At 43.0% G+C, this 24,997-nt stretch overlaps 1 protein-coding gene across 6 annotated transcripts in view; it reads left to right on the top strand.

Annotated features, from left to right (window-relative positions):
• Positions 1–24,997, top strand: part of CTNND2 (catenin delta 2) — a 3,216,642-nt gene that overhangs the window by 367,288 nt on the left and 2,824,357 nt on the right. The window lies entirely within an intron of this gene.

Below are 24,997 nucleotides of genomic sequence, written 5' to 3'. Positions count from 1 at the left end.
CCTTTACATTGCATGCCATTACAATGCAGCCATTACATCGCATGCCACTACAAAGCATGCCATTACAACGCAATATGAGGTAAGTAATGGGGAATAGTAATTTTTACCCCTACACTATCCAACACTTACCCTACTGTTAAACTTACTGGAGTGGAAATAGTAATTTTTACCCCTACACTATCCAACACTTACACTACTATTGCACTCACTGGACTGGGAATAGTAATTTTTACCCACACACTATTCAACACTTATCCTACTCTTGCCCTAAAAGTAAAATGCGTTGTAATGGTATGCGTTGTAATGGAATGCTTTGCAAATGTATTTTCTAAAAATGTGTTGTGATGGCATGCAATGTAAAATCATGCATTGTAATAGATGTTGCAATGTAAAACCTGTGTTGTAAAGGCATGCGTTGTAAAGATTTGTGTTGTAACATCATACATTCGTCATAGAGAGACTGGATGGCATCTTTGCAACATGGAACATTGAAAGTGGTGGTATGCACTCCATATTTATTCATTTTATTCCTTGTTTAGTCCATAAATCGTTACACATCCTTGTCAGTTCGCGTGCGAAACTGGGTACTGCCATGCCCTGAATGCACCATTTTTGAAGTACAGACATGTGGGGAGCGCCTGGACGACGCTCCACTCCCAGACGCACAGCGCCTGTCTGGATACCAGATTCAACCTTATATCAGCCATTTTAACCTTGTTTAGTGTTCGTCATATTTTATCCATAGTTTTACCATATTTTTCTTCTTTATATTAACCATTCCACAATTGAAAACAAATTGTATTTAAGAAACTTCACGTATGGCACAAGTCTATACGTGAAGTTTCTTAAATACAATTCATTTTCAATTGTGGAATGGTTAATATAAAGAAGAAAAATATGGTAAAACTATGGATAAAATATGACGAACACTAAACAAGGGTAAAATGGATGATCTAAGGTTGAATCTGGTATCCAGATATGCGCTGTGCGTCTGGGAGTGGAGCGTCGTCCAGGCGCTCCCCACATGGCTATCTTTGCAACATGGGGCATTCCAGACATTTTGAAGTCTGATAATGGCCCACCTTTTCACAGTCAACAATTCATGTTTTTCCTACACCTTTATGGCCACCGGCCAATGTACTTGGTGAGGATTTATTTTGAATATGCTAAAGAAAGCAGTTCAGCGTGCAACTCTTGAGAGGCTCAGTTTAAAAACTGTATTGAATTCTACCTATAAACCTACTGTTCAAAACCTCACTTGACCACAGGCAAAAGTCCTGCGACTTTGATGTTGGGGAGAGCAATGACAAACGAGTTGCCTCAATGGACCAGTAAAAGAGAAGTAAGTGGGAACACAAATATTACAAAGGACTTGGTTAGCAAGCAGAAAATGAAAGCCTATGCAGACAAGAGGCAACATGCAGCAAACATTAAGTTTAACAGAGAGGAGATCTAGTGATCGCCCGACAAATGCGAAGACAGAAATCTGATGCTCCATATGATGCTGAATCTTTCAATCTAGTGTCCACCAAGGGACACATCGTGACTGCCCAGCGTCCTGGAAAGTCTGTTACCAGAGACTCATCTCACTTTCAGCATTTGATTAATTGATCCTCTGACTGAGATTGAGAAGGAAAGACTGAACCTGAAAACTCAGTGACTCCTGTTACCTCTTCACCATCTTTAAAAATCTCAGACACTGAAGATGAAAGCACGCAGATTCCAGTAATCAGATCAGGTCGAATAAATAAAGTGCTAAGAAGGTAGATTGGAGAGATGTATTATGGCACATATATATGTATATTGCTTTGTAAAAAAAATATAAATTTCTTTAACAGAAGTGAAGATGTAGTGTTTGCAAGTTTTATGACAACACTCTTTTGGCTCCCAATGGACTCCGCAGAGCTATGATGTAGATTCCAGAGTGGAATGTAATGAAAGCTTGTTTTAGAATGTTGAATTCTCAGTTACACACAGACGAATAAAGACATGCAATATTAGGCTCTGTGTGCGGGGTAGTCATTGGCGGGTACCCTGACTGAGGAGACGCTACAAAAATAAACATCCAAAGGTACTTACCTAACTCCTTCCATGGAACAGAAGAATCAAAAGCCACTTCAAATCAGGCTTTGCTACAATGCTTTTATAACAAATGGCAGAGAAACTGATGTTTCGACCCACAGAGGTCTTGATCACATGACCACTGTTCATCACCAGTGAAATTTAAACAGAACGCTAAGTGCAAAACCGTAAACAAAGTACACTCTTTCCTTTCCATAATGAAAACACCCAAAATACAGCTATATGTAGATATTTTAGATAGATGTCGATATATACATATATATATATATTTAGAGGGACATGCAAGCCTAGTGGGTTGCTTTGCCGATCCACGGCAAGATAATTGTCAAAGATGACATAGACGATGCAGAAATGTATGTATTTTGTCAATATGAACGTAAAATCACTGCTTTGTGCGCGACATGATGAGAGAATTGTACTTTCAATATGGCGCTCGCGTTATCGCATGAGGCGATACCCCTCCTTTATTTCAATGAACTGCCTGTCTTAAAATGCCGCCGCGTTATGCGTGTGTGTTTAGACATTGAGGAAGGGAGCTTTCCCAAAACGTGTCTGTCTGGTTAATAAAACTTTCGTGAAAACTGGAGTGTCCCGGGCGTGCTGCCTTTCTTTTCCAAGGATTTGGGAGGATTTGGAGCATTGATTTGTATTGCGGCACACCACCGCGAGGCAGCACCCGACGAATGAGTGCCTCACTACCTGGTGTACTGATAGCTGCAATATATATATATATATATATATATATATATATATATATATTAGTCACCAACTTCCAGAAATAAATTTGACAACGCACTCCTCGGAATTTAACATGCTTCAATGAATTTTATTTCAGGCAGACCGGTTTCAGCATCACGCCTTTCTCAATGCCTCTTGGTGTTGTTACACTCGCACTACCCCCATTTAAATGTCCATGTATGCTTCTCTATTGGTTGTGAGAAGCAGGGTCAGTGATTACGGACAACAGTGATAACAGTCCTGTCTGTTCGTGTGTCCGCCATGTCAGCATGAATATTCAATTAATTGTCTCTAAGTGAGTATAGCTGCATGTTCGTACATTTTCATTATAGTAACAGCAATCCTTCAGTGGGTACAAACATGCAGTTAGGATTTTCATCATGCTGAATTTCACTCACCACACGGGGGCTCATTAAAGAAAGTTCCTCGCCCTGCCGATCTCCACTTAAGCACAGCAGTAGAATACACACGTTTCTGTTTCGTAACAGCGTTCCCTTCATTTAAAGTAAATGACGACTCAGTGTCGATGAGTTTGAACTTGCTGGTAAGTGGCGGCGGTTCAGGCAGTACTTCAAATTTCTCCACCAAAAGCCACTCACTGCCGAACTACTCACGGGCGGGTGCTGTTGGCGTGAAAGCGGCAATTCACGCAAAACATTAGTCACCAACTTCCAGAAAGGAATTTAACAACGCACTCCTCGGAATTTAACATGCTTCAATGAATTTTATTTCAGGCAGACCGGTTTCAGCATCACACCTTTCTCAATGCCTCTTGGTGTTGTTACACTCGCACTACCCCCATTTAAATGTCCATGTATGCTTCTCTATTGGTTGTGAGAAGCAGGGTCAGTGATGACGGACAACAGTGATAACAGTCCTGTCTGTTCGTGGGTCCGCCATGTCAGCATGAATATTCAATTAATTGTCTCTAAGTGAGTATAGCTGCATGTTCGTACATTTTCATTATAGTAACAGCAATCCTTCAGTGGGTACAAACATGCAGTTAGGATTTTCATCATGCTGAATTTCACTCACCACACGGGTGCTCATTAAAGAAAGTTCCTCGCCCTGCCAATCTCCACTTAAGCACAGCAGTAGAATACACAAGTTTCTGTTTCGTAACAGTGTTCCCTTCATTTAAAGTAAATGACGACTCAGTGTCGATGAGTTTGAACTTGCTGGTAAGTGGCGGCGGTTCAGGCAGTACTTCAAATTTCTCCACCAAAAGCCACTCACTGCCGAACTACTCACGGGCGGGTGCTGTTGGCGTGAAAGCGGCAATTCACGCAAAACATTAGTCACCAACTTCCAGAAAGGAATTTAACAACGCACTCCTCGGAATTTAACATGCTTCAATGAATTTTATTTCAGGCAGACCGGTTTCAGCATCACGCCTTTCTCAATGCCTCTTGGTGTTGTTACACTCGCACTACCCCCATTTAAATGTCCATGTATGCTTCTCTATTGGTTGTGAGAAGCAGGGTCAGTGATGACGGACAACAGTGATAACAGTCCTGTCTGTTCGTGGGTCCGCCATGTCAGCATGAATATTCAATTAATTGTCTCTAAGTGAGTATAGCTGCATGTTCGTACATTTTCATTATAGTAACAGCAATCCTTCAGTGGGTACAAACATGCAGTTAGGATTTTCATCATGCTGAATTTCACTCACCACACGGGGGCTCATTAAAGAAAGTTCCTCGCCCTGCCGATCTCCACTTAAGCACAGCAGTAGAATACACAGGTTTCTGTTTCGTAACAGTGTTCCCTTCATTTAAAGTAAATGACGACTCAGTGTCGATGAGTTTGAACTTGCTGGTAAGTGGCGACGGTTCAGGCAGTACTTCAAATTTCTCCACCAAAAGCCACTCACTGCCGAACTACTCACGGGCGGGTGCTGTTGGCGTGAAAGCGGCAATTCACGCAAAACATTAGTCACCAACTTCCAGAAAGGAATTTAACAACGCACTCCTCGGAATTTAACATGCTTCAATGAATTTTATTTCAGGCAGACCGGTTTCAGCATCACGCCTTTCTCAATGCCTCTTGGTGTTGTTACACTCGCACTACCCCCATTTAAATGTCCATGTATGCTTCTCTATTGGTTGTGAGAAGCAGGGTCAGTGATGACGGACAACAGTGATAACAGTCCTGTCTGTTCGTGGGTCCGCCATGTCAGCATGAATATTCAATTAATTGTCTCTAAGTGAGTATAGCTGCATGTTCGTACATTTTCATTATAGTAACAGCAATCCTTCAGTGGGTACAAACATGCAGTTAGGATTTTCATCATGCTGAATTTCACTCACCACACGGGGGCTCATAAAAGAAAGTTCCTCGCCCTGCCGATCTCCACTTAAGCACAGCAGTAGAATACACAAGTTTCTGTTTCGTAACAGTGTTCCCTTCATTTAAAGTAAATGACGACTATTATTTGATAGTTTTATATAAATATATATATATATATATATATATATATATTTATATAAAACTATCAAATAACTAAATGGATAATCTGGGGCCTTTTCCCTATAGTTGGACAGCCTAAATCTTCACATAAATGAACTGTCACATGCATACGTACAATATATATATATCTTGATATTGGAATATAAAGAAAGTTCCGGTTTAGACCCCATACTCAATTGCTAAATACCAACACACTGTGCCTCAGTTCCCATTTTTGTCACTGCTGCTGACCTTTTGTTTTTAGGTCGAGCCTAGCGCAGCGCGCATGCGCTGCTCTATGGGAGGGTTATTGTGAGCGTTTAAAAAGTCTCCGTGTGGGTCGGACTCCTCCCACACATTGGATTGGCCTTTGTGTGTGTCTTTCAATAATGAAAGCACGCAAATGCCCAAAGGCAGGTGCATGTCCCACTTCTTCTTCAAATGTTCACTCCCACGGTGTTTTGCTCTCTGGAGTGAGCAGCTACGCGCAGGGTGGCGCTGCATTCCTCGTTGCGTCGTGGATCATGGTACTAAATAAACACAGTGAAGTTGCTTTCACTTTAGCAGCCGCGCTTGTTGTTTTGTGTGGGCTTGTTTGCAGTAGGTCTGGCCTGCCTCACATCCAGGCCCTGTCATGCCTGATTGTATCTCTATAGATGAATGCCTCCTTGAACAATCCTCCTCAGACCTCATTAAACATGCAGTGACCCTGGTGGGGTTTTGTACTATTAACAATGCCGTTTTTTGTTCTTTCAGCGCACCGAAATCCTAGTCGACCTGTATAGTAGCATCAGTGGTTATTGCGAAATGAACGCAACATTGTGATATTTTTTTTGTTTTTGTAATAGGCAGTGGCGCTTCATTACCTACAGCAAAAACGGGAAAAACAGAAATGTCTTTATAGCCGCGCCGGCGCTATTTTTCTGGGGAAAAGTGTGCGTAACTGATGGCATCCGTATTCTAAATATCTTAAGCTGGCATTATGAATAAAACCCATCTGCCGCCAAGGCAACCAATATTGACAAGTCCAATACGATGCCACTCTATGTATGTGTATGGTTTTTAAAGGATTATGAGGGTTATTTCTTACAGAAAATGTTTCACTTATTCAAATATCACAGAGCCATTTCTCCCAAATTGAAAGTGCGTAGTAAAATGTATGCACTGTTGCCATGATGCAAGCATTTCTCACACATAGCATTGCGCTTTTGCACACTTGAGGATTGTTGTGTTTATTTTACATACTTAGGGGCCTATTAGGATAGTGGTTTTTCCGCATTCTCCGGGCCGGCGGAAGCCACCGCCGGCCCAGAGGATGCGGAAAAACCACAGCGGACCCACCAGAGACCCACCGCCACATTAGGATGGCTGGTGGGTCCTGGATTCAGTCCGCAGCTGTTCCGCCGCGGTTGGCTTACAACCGCGGCGGAAAAGCTCTAATATGGTGGCGGTGTCTCTCAGACACCGTCCACCATATTAGGAAATGCCTGAAAAGATGCTTTTCCGCGGCGGATTTTCCGTCGTGGAAAAGCATGTGATACTTCACTGCGGGGGCCCGTTGCGGGCCCCCTAGGTGAAGGGGGGGTGGGGGGTGCACATGGGGGGTACCTATGGTACCCCCCTGCATTTGTATGCAGAGATCGGCAGGCACCGCGCTGTGCCTGCCGCTTTCTGCATACAAATGCAAAGTATGCTTTTTTAACATTGTGGCGGGTGCAGCTTGAAGCTGCACCCGCCGCAATGTTAAGGATAGAGGATGTGACCGCCACCCTGGCGGTCACATCCTAATCTTCACGGGGGGAACGCCGCTGCCCATGCGGACGTTCCCCCCTACTCTATGGTGGCGGACGGACTCAGGTCCGTCCGCCATCATAATCGGCCCCTTAATGTGCTCTGCACAAAAGAAGAAAAAAAACAGAAAAGCTTTTCAAAATCACTAACCGGTACTTTATACTGTACATATTACCACAGAAAAGGATACACAACTGAGTTATTTGTTTAATTAAGATGGGGTGGGTGGGCATATTTTTACCAAGTGCAGCAATGTTTTTTATCAGCTGGGAGCAGTAACAAACCAGTGGCCATTTAGCTCTGGTCATCTTGGCCATCAGCACCCTTTTTTCCATTCTTCCGCCCTGTTAGCTACTTGGGCGTGCTCCAATTGCTGATAAAAATTTAGCACTGCCACCCCCACCTATTTGAACTTGCTGTCCTCATGCCACCCAGCGTGAACGGGTCACTTCCCTCCTTACACCCTCAAACCCCCTCTCAGGTCCTTCCACTTTCCCCAGTCAACTTGAACCAACTCTCTCCATCGTGGCTCTGGCAGTCACCCTCCCCCCTTGAACCCACTCTCTCAAATGGTGGCCGGAGTGGATCGTCTCTTTTCCTATTTTTTCCCATCACAGCCTGCTATGAGACTGACGGCCTTCCTTCCAACCAATTGGGGACGAAGTGCTTTCAGTCCCCAATGACATTGCGTTGTGCTGTGATTAGCTTAAGTCATGCCTGAAACTGTTGGCAAAGGGGTAGGACCAGTTTAGATAACTTCAGATCTGTTGTTTCGAAAACATTATGCAATGGCATTTTTAAATGGGCACAGCCAAATCTCCCAGCACTTACAGTAAAATATTTCAAAACACTTTAGTAACACAGAATGAATTTGCTGTGCTTTTTGAGTGAGTGCACTCATTAAATGAGGTGTAATTCTGTATCTCTGAATTGTGTTCTGTGCACCAATGAGGATGCTGCCTTACATTTTCAAATTATTTCTGGAAATGCTTCGAAGTTTAATCTACCACTTGTGCTAATGCGATAGTTCTGCTACAAGTGTTGAATTGGTAGGATTACTTTGCCCCACCAACGGATACCTATGGATTGGCATTATCATGTTTCTGACTGCAGTAATTATGTGCCTTGAGGATAATACTATCCGATTGTGCTGAAGCCCGCTCGTGCCCCTCCCCACCCCGACTCCTGATGTCATGAAGTCCCCCCACCCTCCTCCTTCCCCTCCTCCTCTCCCATCATCTTTGAGCATTATCTCAGCGCTCCGCTTTTCTTTCAACAGTTTTATCTGTGTACTGTTTTCAGGCATCAGCCGCCTCCATGCCCCTAACCTCCTTCAGGCCCTCCCTTCTGCAGTACAGGTCTTGCCTTTTCTAATTTGTTTGTTAGCTTTCCCTCGTTACTTATCACATGCGTCTTTCCTCTCCCTGACCACTAATTGTTCTGCTGCTTCCACTTTTCTGGGTGTATCTCTCGCATCTTCCCTTTGTTCAATCCTAAGCATTTTCAATCCCTTTCAGCACTTCTGTATCATTCATGAGTGCGCACTTCTTTTCCAGCCCTCGCTTTTCATCTGTCTCAGCACTCTCTTCCTGCACCGTTATCTTTTTAGTATATTATTGTCAAGACATCTGCTGTACTCTGTAGTTGGCCTCTATAGTTGCCTCTTTTTTCGGTTCCATCTTGAAAATGAACTGCACCTTTTAACATTCGCGTTTTTTTCAGCACCGCCTGTATCCTTCAATCTATAACTCCTGCATAGATCTATAATAAATGAGCATTAGAACACGCAGGGAAAAGTTGCTAGCATTGCATGGACAAAAAAACTAGAACACATTTTTTGTGTAAATTCTTGTTCTTCACAACAAAACCTGGTCCTGATTATCAGAGGAACTTGCTTCTAACATCACCTGTATATTACTATGTGGAGATATATTTAATCTACAACACAAATTACATTGATAGACAGAGTTTGACTCATGCCTGCTTAAAAAATCCTGTGTGCCTGTGTCTGCGTGTATAATTATCTACCAAACATTGTACTTGATGTTGTAGAAAAATGTGTGTGTGGAAGGAAGGAGCCTCACTGAAGCAACCACCGGGGAACTGCTGACTGGTACTCGTCAGTTTGTTCCACTTATCATCATTGGTTCCTTCCAACCTGTAACTGAAATGTTGTGAAAAAGTGTAAGTGATTCATAAGAACTCAAATGTGATCCTAATTGCTTACAACTGTGTTCACCTACCCCCAGAGGTTTAGAGAACCGCTATTCGATGCTCTAACCAGCTAAAAATGGGTTAGAAACCACTAGCTAAATGATATTCTTTATTCGTTGCTGGGTATCTAGTCCGGTTAAAACCAACACACTACTGTTGAGCTTCGTTTTAACTTATGGGAAGCCAACAAGGTTCGTTGCCTGTCTTACTTGTTCGGCAACTTCTTCAGGGCTGTGGGTTTTACCGCACACACTGCTGTTATTTTCAGCATTCAAACCTGTGAGAAGCCACTCTCTGGCATACCTGTGGCCACCAGTGTGCCGTACTTTAATGGTTGTCCACATATATTGCTAGCGGTCGCTGTACGACAACCTCAATGGGCTACTGCTCTACCGGGCTCCCGTGCCAAAACGGTTGCTGTAGATCCTTAAATGTCATAGATGTGCCACTCATAAAAAGGCACCCTGTGTCATCGTGCCCTATGTTCTCCATATTTGCCAAAAGTATCCTTCTTTTAGCCTTTGATCTTACCAGACATACTGGAGGATCAGACGGGAAAATATGGTGCATCACAGAACCAACTTCATTGGTCTGCTAGTGCCTGACTGAGGATGAAGGGCTGAAGCGTGACTACGTGCTCTTGAAGACATGTATACTGTTCTACCTTAGTTCCAGCTTCGTGGACCGGCTCATTTAAGTAGGGAGAAAGAACCAAGGCCAGCCTGTTGTTTTCATGACTCCGTGCTGCCTGTGTCCTTCCTGGCCCACAGGATGGAGAAGGAGGAGGTAGCGGGGAAATTCAGGAAATAAAAAGCCTCAATCCATGTTTTCACCTTGCCAATTCAGCTGTATTATAATTTACATCTAATTTCTCTGCGCGTATTTAGATTGGGCGGTATCTAGAATCGGAGGCAAATCATGCTTTAGAAACATTGAGTGAGAGTGAGACCAGCTGGAGCGTTGAAGGAAGTGAGGCAGCAATCCCAGTCTTAATGTGCTGGCGAGGTTAGGTTGAGAGAGCCAGTCCTATAAATATAAAATTACAATAGCGTTACCACTGGTGATCAATAAAATGTCTGACATGTCAACAAACGGGTCGCATTTAGAAATGAATTTGTCTACTATATTAAAAAAAAAAAACATTTTCAAGTAACAATTGAAAACATAGTCGCCAAGACATATCGTTGCTGTCTTTGGGAAGTTTGTACTAAAACTACTAAAAATACTAAAAAGGAACAAACAGGAAGGCACTAGATTCCCTTCAATAATTGTCATTCATCTTAAGCAGCCTCTTAAGATTACTTCAAATATACTGAGTTTAATCAGGTGATCATGTGGCAAAATAAAACACAACTAATGAAACTGCATCAATATGTACATGAAGAGGCAGTTTATACAAAATGTCATCTGAAAGTACATATCTCTCCGTTAGTTGTGGAATTATGGCCTCTGCTGTGAATGGAAGCTTGTTCTACCGGCCTGAGCCCATCGTCCTTTTCTAGAATAGTGTGTTTTCTTCTCCCAGTGAAGCTACTATAGCACTTGGCAGCTGCCTATTACCTCAGATTGACTGGTGAAAAATAAAATACGAATAAGTACCCTACTGCAAGAAAACAGTAAAAGTGGCACCCCTGTGGCTTGCTCCAGCTGAGTCAAATATGCAATCGCAGAGCAAGATATTTTTGCCTAGAATTCAGACTGAATTCATTGCACATAAAAAGCTGTGTTGACTCCTAACAGCCTTCCTACAGGACCCATGTCTAATGAATGGCAGCAGTTTATATCAAAATCAAATTCTATGTCTAATTTGGCCTGAAAATATAAATTCTCCAATCAAATATGAATGTTCTATTGAAATTTCATTACTCAAGAAACAGAGAATCAGTGAGTAATTCATTTGGTGACAGAACTCTTCACACCTTTGAATACCCTTTCCTTGGCCAACTGCTAGCCTAGAGCTCCGGAGAGCACAGTAAACACACAGGTGATGCGGAGTAGACTAGACATGCTAACCTAAACAATTGGCAGTCAATAGCATAGCACTATTATTTTCTGGGGGTTTTCTAGCAGGAGCTGCCAAGAGAAACTCTGCATAGAGCAATTTGAACACGAATAGGAATCAAAAAGACACCGGCCTCCACGTCACCCTCTGTCTAAAGGAGGCAAAGGGGACTTTGCCTCTCAGTCCAGGCCTTACACGGGCGAGGGTGAAATACAAAGATATGTGTCCTTGCGGCCACTGGCGTAAGGGTCAAAGTAGAAGAAAATAAGAGTACGCGTCGCAATCAGCCTACCTTCAGACTGGGGTGCATTAAACTGAATAACAATCAGTACTCACAAAGGGAGAGCACCCATCAATGATAATGCTGGAAAATTGTAAATTCTTGAGCACATGCTCATCAGTGTGGAAGCACATATTTAGGGCATGCTCCTGGTTTTACGGCAAGGAGAGCACAGAATTCAAATCTCTTCAAAATTGTAACCTCTGAAAAAAGTGTCTAATTTCCAGCATGGTTTTTTGCATAAAGGATACTCAGTCGCTTTTCTAATGTAAACGATACAGTCAGGAAACGGTAAAATTAGAATCGATGGTGTTTTTGAAAGTCTTCCTTTACGAACCCCAGATGGCAATTTATAACATTATCTATGACTTAGGCAATCTTTTCTATGACCTATATCCGGAGCATCGAGGTTTCACATTTCGTGTACATCATACATACCCCGTGCATCAGCTCATTTAGATATGTAACCTGGTCAGGAAGCTTTTTAAAATAGCACTCCTCGGCATGACAGGCTCAAAGTACTAATGCATGATTGTGTCAGTCTGTATCACGATCAGAGGAAGTCTCAAAACTCTCGCTTTCTCCTCGATATCTTTGGCTTAAATCAGCACATCTCAATGAAAATGACTTACTGAGGCCAATATGCGGGCCTCCCGTTAAGTGTTGAAAACGAGGCTTAGCAACAGAGGTGCAAGAAAGCAATAATGTCTTCTCCCTTTATTTATGAATGTATCTCCTTAAAATACAGTAGTCAGACCACCTAGCTGCCTTTTTGTCAAAAAAGGCTTGACCAAGAAAAACAGATGACTTCTGCTCATAATGTCGAAATCATTTGACAAAATGGAATGGTGCTCATCAAAGAAGACGAGTTAAATCAGAAAACGAAAGCATGTTATCAAAAACCATTAAAATCTATGATTGTGTAAACCATACAAGCCTTCTTGGGGGAAAAGTCAGTGTTGCAGTCCAGATATGAGGAGTTGAAGAGAGGGGTGATAGAGCCCGGGAGCTGCAAGTACTCTCTCGACTATGAATCTCCCTATCCCCACCAAAGTCCTCCCAGGGGATCTTAAGACAGCACGACAGTGTTGAAGGACGAGTTTGGTATAACAGTCCCATGTGCATCTGATATCCCTTTAACCATGTTTGTGGTGCTACTTGAGGAGCATATTGGACAGGGGCTGGCCAGCTGGGGGGAAAAAGGTGTTACTACTATAGGAGACTTGTACGAAGATGGCACAATGCTGCCTTTTACCGATTTGCAGGAGCGGACTGGGCTACTAGGAGGGGATTTTTTATTACATGCGGTACTAACAGCAGCTGTCCGAAAGCACTGGAGAAAGGGCCTCGTCGAACCGACAACATCATTGGACTATCAATACGTAGTAACAGTAGTGAGCGGGGACATTTAGAGCGATTACAACTGCGTCATACGGTTGCCTGCACAACCGTATGACGCAGAAGATGCTGATGCCCCTGACAGGTTTGCAGCAAAAGTGGGAGATAGATATACGGGAGGAGATCCCTGATAGGGCATGGACTGACACCCGGGAAGAAGCATGGAAAAGCACTAGGAATGGCAGTTTTCAATTAATAAATTTTTATATATTGGACAAAGCTTACCTTACCCCGGCAAAATCAATAAATATTTTGAGACTGGTTCAGATATATGCCCACGCTGCCATGGAGAGGTGGTGGATTTTCCCCACATGCTCTGGGAGTGCCCGCCGCTTACTACTTATTGGTGGGAAGTGGTGACTTCGCTGAATGAGATTACTGATCGATATCTGGAACCGACTATAGGAACATGCATTCTACATTGGTTCCCTCAAACTTCTAAAAACAAGATCACTAGCAAATTTTTGGACATGGGGTTCTTACTGGCCAAAAGGGAAATCACTAAGCACTGGAAATCGCACAAGAGTCAAACTATAGTTAGATGGTCGAACAAATTCATTAAATGGGCAGAATGTGACGGAATAGTGCGAATGCAACTGGCGAAGAGTGTAGGAACTGACAAGACGCTTGATGTGGCTAGAGCGTGGGAATCCCTGGTGGTGCTCTTTAAGGCCCTTCATACTAATAATGCTGAAGGCAATGTGAGTGATATTCCTGTGGAGGAGAGTTAGTAAGTGGTAGCCGATCTCTGTGTTGACACAAAGATATTGGAATTAATGAACACTGTAGCTTACTGCCTGTTGTGGATTGCTCGATTTGATCTCTGCACTACTGCCTTTGTGGAGACCCATATTAGCGGACTTGGATTGTAGTATTTTAAGACAGCTCAGAGTGACATGTCTAAGGGGAGGGTTGGGAGGAGGGGGGGGGGTGGGAGGGAGGGCTTAATATATCATTCAGATTTGAATTAAGGTTGTCTAGAATGTTGTGTTACTGCACTGTATTACAGATTGTACTTTCTTTCTTTCCTTTCTAGCATCATGGCGAGCGGGAAGGGGGGATACTGTTATTCGTCACAAAGTTTATCATGCTCCCATATTATAGGCCTGTAACTTTGCTCTCTACCAGTCAGTTGCTATCCAGGTAGCTTTGGACCACGACTGCTTGTACGAATCTTTGAAACTCAATAAAATTTGTTTTAAAAAAAAAGTAAAATTGGGAAAAGTCAGAACACCCCAGTCTTGCACTATACTCTCAACAAGCAGCCAAGGGATTCGAGGCCGCACAGCCCAATTAGTCACTCAAGTATACACAAGAATATTTTCTTACATGATGTTGCACACCTCCATGGTCTGCTGCTTATAGACCACACAATATAACATACAATGACAAAAACAGACAGGTGACAAGAATAATTAATCATAAATAAGAAAGAGTTTCTTGAGTCTTCAATAATGTATCTGTATTCTTCTTTAATATTCTTAATCCAATACATGTACAGCCAACGCCACCCTAAACAGGGCTTCATCATGGCAAGACCAGTATCTCACAATAATTTTTAGAATGGTGTATAGCTTCATCCATAAAAAGGTTGATGCCTGGGTTTATTATCTTCCTTAAACAATTGAATAAGTCACGTCCTATGCATGAACCTTGGTTAGACTATGCAATAACAGGAGTTGTGTGTTCAAGAATATAGTTCAGCGATAATGGCTAATTAATCATTAATTTGGGCGTCATGACATCCCTCGAGTCAGAGAGATTTTTAAAGTAGTATAATAATAATAATAATCCACATTTGTAAAGCGCACAATCACCCGTAAGGGTCTCTAGGCGCTGGGGGCCGTCGGGAAGATTAAGCAAGCTATTGCCCAGAGTCACATGGTGCTGGGCTGACCTGCCGCCGGAGCTGGGGATCGAACCGTGATCCCCAGATTCCAACGTCAGTCGCCCTGGCCGCGGCGCCACACCTCTCCCCCCTAGTATGGCTCGCCTTCTGCTTCGATGCTGACAATGGATCTGGAATGAATGGTAGAAGCGGCTGTCTCTAGTTGGCAGAGGTATACACTTCTGACAAATAGGGACACACCTCTTCTAGTCAGGGCAAGGGGATCACACACTTAGATAACCCCTGCTCACCCCCTTGGTAGCTTGGCAAAGCAGACAGGCTTATCTCAGAGGCAGTGCGTTAAGCATTTATGACCACATACAGTAATAAAGTGAGTACACTACAAATGGACACGACACAGTAGTATTATAAAAATAAGGATGTTTATATAAGGTTTGGCACAAAACCAAATAACGACAAAAATATACCACAATCTTAATAAATACTCTTGGAAGGAAAAATAATAGTTCAAGCGTAGTTTCTTCTTAGCACAAAGTCTTTAGTAACAAAAGCAACTCTTCTTCTTTAAAACACAGTTCTTGGCAACAATGTAACCCACACGGCAGTCACACGACGTCGAGGCAAAGTTAATCCAAAGGTTCGGCGTCGACCGCAAGGAGCGCTACGTCGAGCCCGGAGTCGCACAGACCCCCACAACACAGTACCTTGGAAAAGTGAAGCACACGATGATCAGCGGCGTCGAGATGTCCGGCGTCGCGTCTTCGGCGTCGATCGAGCCTCGGAGTCGGGGCGATCTGCAGCGGGGTCGATAGATGTCAGGCAGGAGCAGTGCTCACGAGGTGAAGCAGGATACGGCGTTGTCGTCGACGTCGATGTTGCAAGAGTGAGCAGCGCTCACGGCGTCGAGAGGGCTCGGTGTCGATGCGATCAGCGGCGGCGTCGACACAGGGTCACTTGGAGCTGGAGCCGAACTCACTACTCATTGGCGTCGCTACTGGCGTCGATCGGGCCCGGCGGCCGACATCGAGGATGCGGGACACGGGAGCTGCACTCACGATGTCGAGCTGGATTCGGCGGCGTCCGTCGGCGTCGAGATTGCTGGATTCTTCAGAGGTGCTGGATTTTCAGGTTCCAGCAACAAGCACTTTCAGCAAATACATGAAGTCCTTTGACCCTGTGACTTCAACAGGAGACTGGCACTCTTCCAGTCCTTGGAGATTTCCTTGGCAAAGCTTGAGAGTACACACTTAGTTCCTCTCTCCTGGTTCCTTGGCAAAAATAAAGAAGCAACTGCAGGATTCCCCCAACAAACAGCACACTGGCAGACGGGGTAGGCAAGTCCTTGGATCAGCAGGCTTCTTGTCCTTGGTTCAGGTTTCCTTGTCAGAAGTGATCTAAATTCTTGGTTCAGGGGTCCTTCTCTTATACCCCTTTTTGGCTTTGATCCCTTTGTCCATGCAGGGAAATTTCCCCCCATCCTGGGTTTGTTGTGGGTGTTGCCAGGCTGAGGCACCTGGCCTATTCACTGTGCAGGGCAGAGTCTTCAGCCGCCCAGCAGGAGTGGAGCCAGCATCGTCACTGGCAGGGGCAGGGCCATCAGTCGCCCGGTAGGAGGTGGGGCCAGGATCGTCCCTGGCAGGCACAGAGTCATCAGTCGCCTGGCAGGAGGTGGAGACAGCATTGTGTCAGGCAGGGCAGGCTATCAGCAGCTACTCTTCCCCTACTCTCAATGCAAATGCCTCATTCACCCCACACTGACTCATTCAGACCTCTGGAGCCACCCAGCTCCTGTCACACGCACACCAAACCAGCAGGGACCAGTAGACAGTCAGACAAGAAAATAGCTACTTGCTAAAAGTGCTATTTTCAAACACAGAGTCCAAAAACCATCCACCCAAACGGATGCGTTATTAAACCCTGAGTTCAGGGATACCAAACTCGACATTGCACCATGCTCCCCGAGCCCGCTAGGATTATAGCATTAATAATCCTGGCAGCCCATTCTAACTGATGGAGAGCAGGTAACCTTACAATAGTGAAAAACGAATATGGCTGTAATTCACTATTAGGACATGCCAACCTTGTCAGGCCTGTCCTACCTTAGGCTTACAATGCACCCTGCCCTTGGGCCTACCGTAGGGGTGACTAACATGAAGTTAAGGGAAGGTTTAGGGACTGGCAAGTAGGTGTACTGGCACAGCCCGCGTGACAGTACCAGACTGCACGTAGGTCTAGCAATGGCAGACCTTTAGACATACTTTTACTAGGCCGCTTCTGTGGGTGGCACAACACGTGCTGCAAGCCCACTAGCAGCATTTGTATTTACAAGCCCTGGCACTCCTGGTGCACGCTACTAGGGACTGACAGTAAACCAAATAAGCCAAACATGGAATTCAATCAATACAGTAATTTCACATAGGGAGCACTTGCACTGTGGCACTGATCAGCAGTGGCACAGTGCCCAAAGCAATATACCAGCAAAAACATCGTAAACAGAGGAGGCAAACAGAAAAAAATGGAGGAGAGACTCATGCCAATGATGCCAGGTCTAACACCGACCTTAACTACGAGTGTTTCGACCACGCAAGCTGAACCACGCTTGCCTTAACCACCCATATGCAAGGTTAAGGCAGTGAGCGGTCTAGCTGCTGGCTGCTGAGGATGAAAACAGGAAATCCTTGCCAGGAAGAGATCCGCTGTGAGGAAAGTGTAGTTTTCTGGGCTGGGGGTCGGGTCATTTTTTGGGCTAGGGGGTGGGAGGTAGTTTTCAGGACTGGGGGTAGGGGTCGTTTTCAGGGCTGGGGAGGAACTGGTAGTTTTTTTAATTATGGGTTATGGTATTAGGCCTAAGAGCTGTGGAAGGGGTTTGGGTGGATTTATGGACAGCGCAGTCGTGGGAGGTGGTCGAGATAGTGTTTGTTTAGGGGGAGGGTTTTAGGCCTCTGGTCAGGGGGAGGGGTATGGGTAGTCGGGTAGTTTTTAGGGCTTGGGGTGGGCAGGGTTGTTTTTAGGTTTCAGGGGTTCGGCGTAGCTTTTTTAAATAGGGGTTTTGGTTTTAGGCCTAAGGACAGTGGAAGGGGTTTGGGGTAGTTGTAGGGACAGCACTAGGGGGTGGGAGGGGTTGAGGTACTGTTTAAGGGTTAGGGATAGCATGAAGGTTGAGAGGGGGTCGGGGTATTGGGACCTCAGGGTGGGGAGGGGGGCGGCAGTTTATAGCTTAGGGCTGAGGAAGGGTGGTCTCAACCTTAGCCATGCAAACCTCTTTACCATTCAAACCTTTATCATGAAATTATGTGGTAAAGGCATGTGTGGTGAAGGAATGCGTGGTAAAGACACATTTGTGGTTTAGGCTGCGTGGTGGAGGCACGCATGGTTTATCCAGTCATGCTACTATCATTCAACCACCTCATAGCAGACAAAACAAACACCAGTTATAGACATATAAATGATCCAGAAACTATTAACGGTGAAAATATTGAAAGACAAAACACAAATGTAAAGTAAAAGAAAAACACATTTTGTGTCTTTGTTTGTGAAACAGGATTAGTTTGGCTTCCTCACGCAATCCCCTTGTGTCTTCTATTAGTAATCCCTGCCCCCCCTTGCCCACCCCTCCTCAAAGACTACTCTTTATTTAATCACTGAGAACAATATAAAACACTTGAAAACTTTGCAAATATGTTTCTGTGCCTTAGTTTAGGTACTTTCTGTGAGTGTTACATAAAATTATTTCACACGTCTGGTACGTAAATATCCCTATAAGCAGGGATTCAGCAAGACACCTGCCAGTATTATTTACTGACACAAACACATGGCAGTTCATTACTTGTACCCTCTCATTCTATTATCAGGTGCATGGGCCCACACACTGGCTCCATAGACACTAACAGCTCTGCAAAACACATTCAATCAATCAGGGGGTTTAAATCGCGCAATGTAGTAATGGTGAATGCTTTATTGTTATTTGTAGTTACACCTAAAGAAGGGCTCGCGAAGCCCGAAATGCATTGGGTTTGAATAAAGAACACTGCTTTGGACGAATCATGCATTTGTTCGTGTTCATGACAGAGGTCCGGATGGGCACATCTTGAGCATTTGAAACTTTGGAAATAGCATGATACCCTACACATTGATTAAGCAGGATTAAAGTATAAAAAGGGGAACAAAGTATGTTTTACATTAAGTAAAATGCATTACATATTTAGGGCGTTGTATACTTACTATTTAGCTGTGCGAATGGGCATGGGGCGATATGTCGCCCCACACAGCATGGTTTATTATCAATATGCCACCAGGGCAAGGCATAAACCAGGTGAGCGCGCACCCTTGAAAGATTTTTCAGGACAAACACGGATGAAGAGAATAGAATAGTGTGCATCCCAACACCTTTGCTGAACAATCTATGAACTTTATTGCCAACATTTAATTTTTATAATTCATTAATGTGTGTCTGTGTGTATATGTATATATTAGGCAGAATTGCTGAGTCTAGAAATGAACTATAATTTGTTACTAGTACGAATATGACATACGATGATCAAACATGTGAAATAATGTGTCAATATACATCATTGTATTTTGACATTTCAACCCAATATGTCAAGTGCAAAGTATTTTCTCCATGCACACCACTTTGCAGCAACATGTGTCTATAAAAAATACTCAAAACATGGCGGTTCATTGTTGAGAAAGGCTAAGGCCGAAACGCGTCCGAGATAGACCGTTGCTTACTGCATTACCGCATCGAGTGCTGTAGTTCCTTTGTTAACAGGAGGAAAAGTGTTGACATATATATATATATATATATATATTACCTACTGGCGATCGCCAGTAGGTAGATATAGTTAGGACCTAGTTTCCATAGGAAATCCGCAACATTCTATTGGGAATAACTTTGGCGCCGGTGGACGAATCTTCGCGTATTTCTCAAAGAAGATGGCCCGCTCCGCTCCTTCCCTGAAAGTATTGGGGGAATTCGTCAAGTAGGAGCTGAGAAAAAAGGGGGGGTCCCAAAACGTGTTTTTCCCATGTTATTTTCCATAGGACGTTTAGACACGGGTACAGCCCGTACGGCTGAACGGAATTACAAAAAATGTGGCAAAATGGTAGAGTCTGATTCGCAGATCACGCTTTTGCTCAAATGGTGTAAATCCTCCCAGTAGTTCCTGAGAAAATCATAAGAAAAAAAAAATATATATCTATAAGCGCGCACCGGGTGTGCGCGAGCGTAATTCTGATTTGCTGTTAGGCGTCTGACAACATTCCAATCGGTCGAAATCAGGAAGTGTTGGCCGCCATTTTGTGTCCGAGACCTAAGTGAGTGAAAAACAAAAGTGGAGAACGTGAAAAGGGGGTAGGGTAGAGACTCCCTGACCCCCTAGGCCTTCTCTGGGGGTCCCTGAAGGACCCCCAGAGAAAAAAATCTGGATGGAGGATTTAGTAGCAGTGTGATTGACTGTTTACTTGACTAATTTAAAGTGTCTCTCTAAATATATTGGATAGTGACTAAACTGTGTGAACATCTGTATCACTTTGTCAGTTGTTGTAAAAACTTCTTCTCCAGTTGGTTACTAGCTATTTGAAAGTCTATATTAGTTATTGATTACTTAACTGAGTATTTGTTTGGGAGAGTGAATGTGTGTGTGGTTCGGTGGGAGGTGTGTGACTGTCCAAAGATGTGTGAATAGTTGATTTAGTAGGTATATGACGTTAAGACTACATGTTATAACAGTTGTTTGGGTGAGTGAATATCTTTATGGGTGTGGTGATGAGCAAATATCTCTCTTAATGGTACATGTCCAACAAAGTAAAAAAATAAAAGGTAATGTATGTGTCAGTTGTTGTTTATAAATAAGTATACGTAAGACTCAGTGATTGTATGCGTGACTGTATAGATAACTGTATACTTGTAATGGTGATTTTATAACACACTAAGTATAATTTACTATACTATACTATATGAATAGATAAAGTGGTGTTTGTATAAGTGTATAGCTAAGTAAATGTAAGTATGATCCATTGTTTGCATAGGTGAATAGGATGATTTTATAAGTGAATAGGATGTGTGCTGGTGTGTAAAGTCGATATAGGTGTATAAGTATATTTGATAGTGTTCTATTGATCATTGACTGCATGTATGAGTGAATCTGTAGGTAAGTGATTATATGTGTGTATAGATTTAGGAATCACTGAGTGGATTTTTAAAAACTTGTATCGGTGTGTCAATGGATTTAAATATGGTACTCTGTATTTTACAGTGAGCGACGAAAGGTTATACTAGTGTATGATGAGGTGTATCGTCATGTGGATGATGTCATCTGTGATGTCATTTGAGATGTCATCAGTGATGACACTGACCATGTCATGAGTGATGTAATATGTGACATCATCAGCAGTGGATTGCGGGCACGCGACATATAGGGAGGAATTTCAATGGTTTTGTATGAGTGAAATATCCATCTAACTATAACACACCTAAAATCTACAGTTTTTTTCAGTGAATTTCTAAGGTTTTTTAAATGCTAATTCCTAACTATATCAGGCCTGAAACCTATGGTTTTTCAGTGAATATATATATATATATATATATATATATATATATATATATATATATATATATTACCTACTGGCGGTCGCCAGTAGGTAGTTATAGTTAGGATCTACTTTCCATAGGAAATCCGCAACATTCTATTGGGAATAACTTTGGCGCCGGTGGACGAATGTTTGCGAATTTCTCAAAGATGATGGCCCGCTCCGCTCTGCTCCTTCCCTGAAAGTTTGGGGGGGGTTCGTCAAGCGGGGGCCGAGATAAAAGGGGGTCCCAAAACGTGTTTTCCCCATGTTAAATTCCATAGGGCGGTTGGACTCACTTTTAGCCCGAACGGCTGAATGGATTTCCACCAAACTTGGCAAAATTGTAGGGACTGGTAGCCCGATGTGCCTTTGCTATGTCTCAAGATATGTGCTCCAGTGGATTTTGAGTAATTTAGGCTAAAAAAAATATATATATATCTATATGAGCGCCCCGGTACGCGCACCGGGGCGCGTACCAGCGCGCTACGCGAGTACGCGAGCGGAGAGCTGATTGGCTCTCGGGTGTCTGTCAACATTCCAAACAGTCCAGGAGCGGCCACCATCTTGTGTCTCGGTAGGATCGAGACACAAGAAGTGGCAAAAACAAAGGGGGAAATGACCAAAAGGGGGCAGGGTAGACCCCCCCTGACCCCCTAGGTTTGATGTGGGGGCCATAAAAGGGCCCTGCGGGGCAAAAAAAATATATTATTTTTTTCGATTTTCACGGGGGGAGCGCCCGGTACACGCACCGGGGAGCGTACCGGGGAGCGTACCCTGGAGAAAAGAATGACAGACTTTTTAAAAAATGTAGCATTTTTTTATAATTGGGAGGTAGTTCTGAAAAGAACTGTTTTTTTTATTCTTTTTGTTGTTTTATATTTTTTTATACTTTTTTATAACGATTTTATATTTTTTTTGGATTTTTTTCAGGGGAAAACCAAAAACAGGGATTCCAAAACTGCTCAACAGAAGCAAAAAATTGTGACAAATTAGGGACGGGGAGGGCAGCGGTGTTCCTGTCTTTTGATAGCAATGAGTTCAACGCTCTGCTCCCCATAACAGAGCAGTTCATCACAGTCCACGCATAGAAATTTTATGCCTGCAAAGACCGGCTGCATGTTAGGGACCATTCTTCCACGTGGTGTTCCTGAAGGTGTTGCTCCACCAGTGGAGGTGCTGCTGCCATCTCTTGGTAAATTCCGTGCCAAGTCCCTGACACTCTCCCTGGCATAGTTATTTGGGTGTATTCTCTGGACATGCCTAATTAAAGTGGCATTTCCAAAGCTATATTTCCTATTAGGCTTGCCTCTGGATAAAATAGTACCACATATCTTGCAGGTTACCTTAGCAGCATTAACCTTTTTTTTTTTCCTTCAGGGATGTCAACACATTTCCAAATGAAGTGGTCCTTTGTTTTGTGGTGAGGAGGGTCCTCAGGCAAAAAACCATCAGAATCACTGCTGGATGACTCCCTTGCAGCAATTGCTGTAGATCAGGAAACTTTGAGAAGCAGATAATGCACAGAACACCTCTTGCTCTCTCCAAGTACAAAGCAATAGTGAGAGAAATGGGTGGGTTTCTCAATATTTGGAAAAAAAAATGTTCTGAACCAATGAAAAGTGGTATTTTGAAGTCACATGGCTTGATGCGCTTACGCTACGCGCCCGGGGGCGCGTCCCGGGGCGCGTAGCGTAAGCGCATCGGGCGCTTACGTTGCGCAATCGTATACGCTCGGGCACTTCCGGGTGCGCTTACGCCGTGCGTCATAAGACGCATCTCGCGGCTACGCGATACGTGTCTTATGACGGAAGGCGTCGCGGCTACGCGATACATCACGATGATGTTTTTGTTTGCGGCAATAGTGCTAACAGGACGCTAACCGGTACGCGCACCGGGGCGCTCCGCAACTGTGCTTACCGGTGCGCTCACCGGTACGCGCACTGGGAGCGCTCCAGGGCAAAAACAAACAAAAACATTTTAAAAAGGGAAAAATATACATAAAAAAATAGTATTAGATAAATATACAATATAAAATTCATTATAAAAAATATTATATTTCATAGCTATAGAGATTTGCTATTAAAAAACCTTTGAAATTCACTGAAAAAAAACAAAAGTTTTAGGCCCTATATATAGTTAGGAATTAGCATTTACAAAACCTATGAAATTCACTGAAAAAACCATAGGTTTCACACCAGTTATAGTTAGGAATTAGCATTTAAAAAACCTATTAAATTCACTGAAAAAACCATAGGTTTCACACCAGTTATAGTTAGTTGGAAATTTTACTCGCATAAAACCATTGAAATTCCCACGTTATAGTTAGTTGGACTCACTATAACTTGCGCGTGCAATGCACTACTGATGACGTCACATATTACATCACTCATGACATTGTCAGTGACATCACTCATGACATCACTGATGACACCATCCTTGTGACAGAGTGACAGACCTCCTTTCAGTGTAATGTAACCCTTGAAACACATATTCAAAAATAGAAACTAAAATTTTCAAAGAAATGGAGATACCTGTACCAGTTACAACAACCAATTCAGTAATTTCACAATCTATATACACATCCACTCATTCACCAACAGTTCTATATAGTCACTCATACATATACTCACTCATCATATGTAGTGATACACCTATACATCCTGTTACACACCGACAGTCATCCAAAAGTTACTCACACACATATTCACACATGCAAATAAACTATTGAACATCCATTTATTTGCATATACAGCTATACACACACTACCACCTTACTTCTAAGGAAACTTACTCATACTTACTCTCTTAAACAATCACTTATAGAAACACATACTTATTTAAACAGGAACTCTTACAATCTCTCACTCTCACATATACTCACTTATATACATCAATACTCACATATACTAGATTAAAACATATGTAGTTACTGATAAAGACACTAGTGAGACAGTCATTCACTCACTAACATACACATATACACACTCATCCACCCGTACAGTCCTGCACATATGCTGTCTTCAAAACACATACAAGCAGAGAGTCAGTCACTCATGCATCTATGTGCTAAGTAATACCCCCACCAAACCATTTAGACACTCATAATGATATTAAAACAAACATCTAATAACCCATATACATACACATGTAGCTACTCACCAACCCATGCAGCCACTTATACACAAAGTGAAACACTAATCCTTATATTTAAATATTTAAACATTAGTCACTAATATATGTATTGCCTAAGATACACTTAATAAACCAGTTAACCAATCAATTAAAAAAAAACAAAAAAACATGTAAACACTTATTTAAACATTTATTCTTCCATCAACTTTTACATATACATATATAACACATATTTATTTTTCGGAAAGACACACATTCACTGGATGGTGTCATCAGTGATGTCATGAGTGATGTCACTGACCATGTCATGAGTGATGTAATATGTGACGTCATCAGCAGTGCATTGCACGCGCAAGTTATAGTGAGTCCAACTAACTATAACGTGGGAATTTCAATGGTTTTATGCGAGTAAAATTTCCAACTAACTATAACTGGTGTGAAACCTATGGTTTTTTCAGTGAATTTAATAGGTTTTTTAAATGCTAATTCC

This window comes from Lissotriton helveticus, chromosome 4_1 (genome assembly GCF_964261635.1).
Source record: "Lissotriton helveticus chromosome 4_1, aLisHel1.1, whole genome shotgun sequence".
NCBI classification, from domain to species: Eukaryota; Metazoa; Chordata; class Amphibia; order Caudata; family Salamandridae; genus Lissotriton; species Lissotriton helveticus.
Note: the sequence above shows the minus strand (reverse complement) of the source record. Positions and strands in the feature narration are given on the sequence as shown.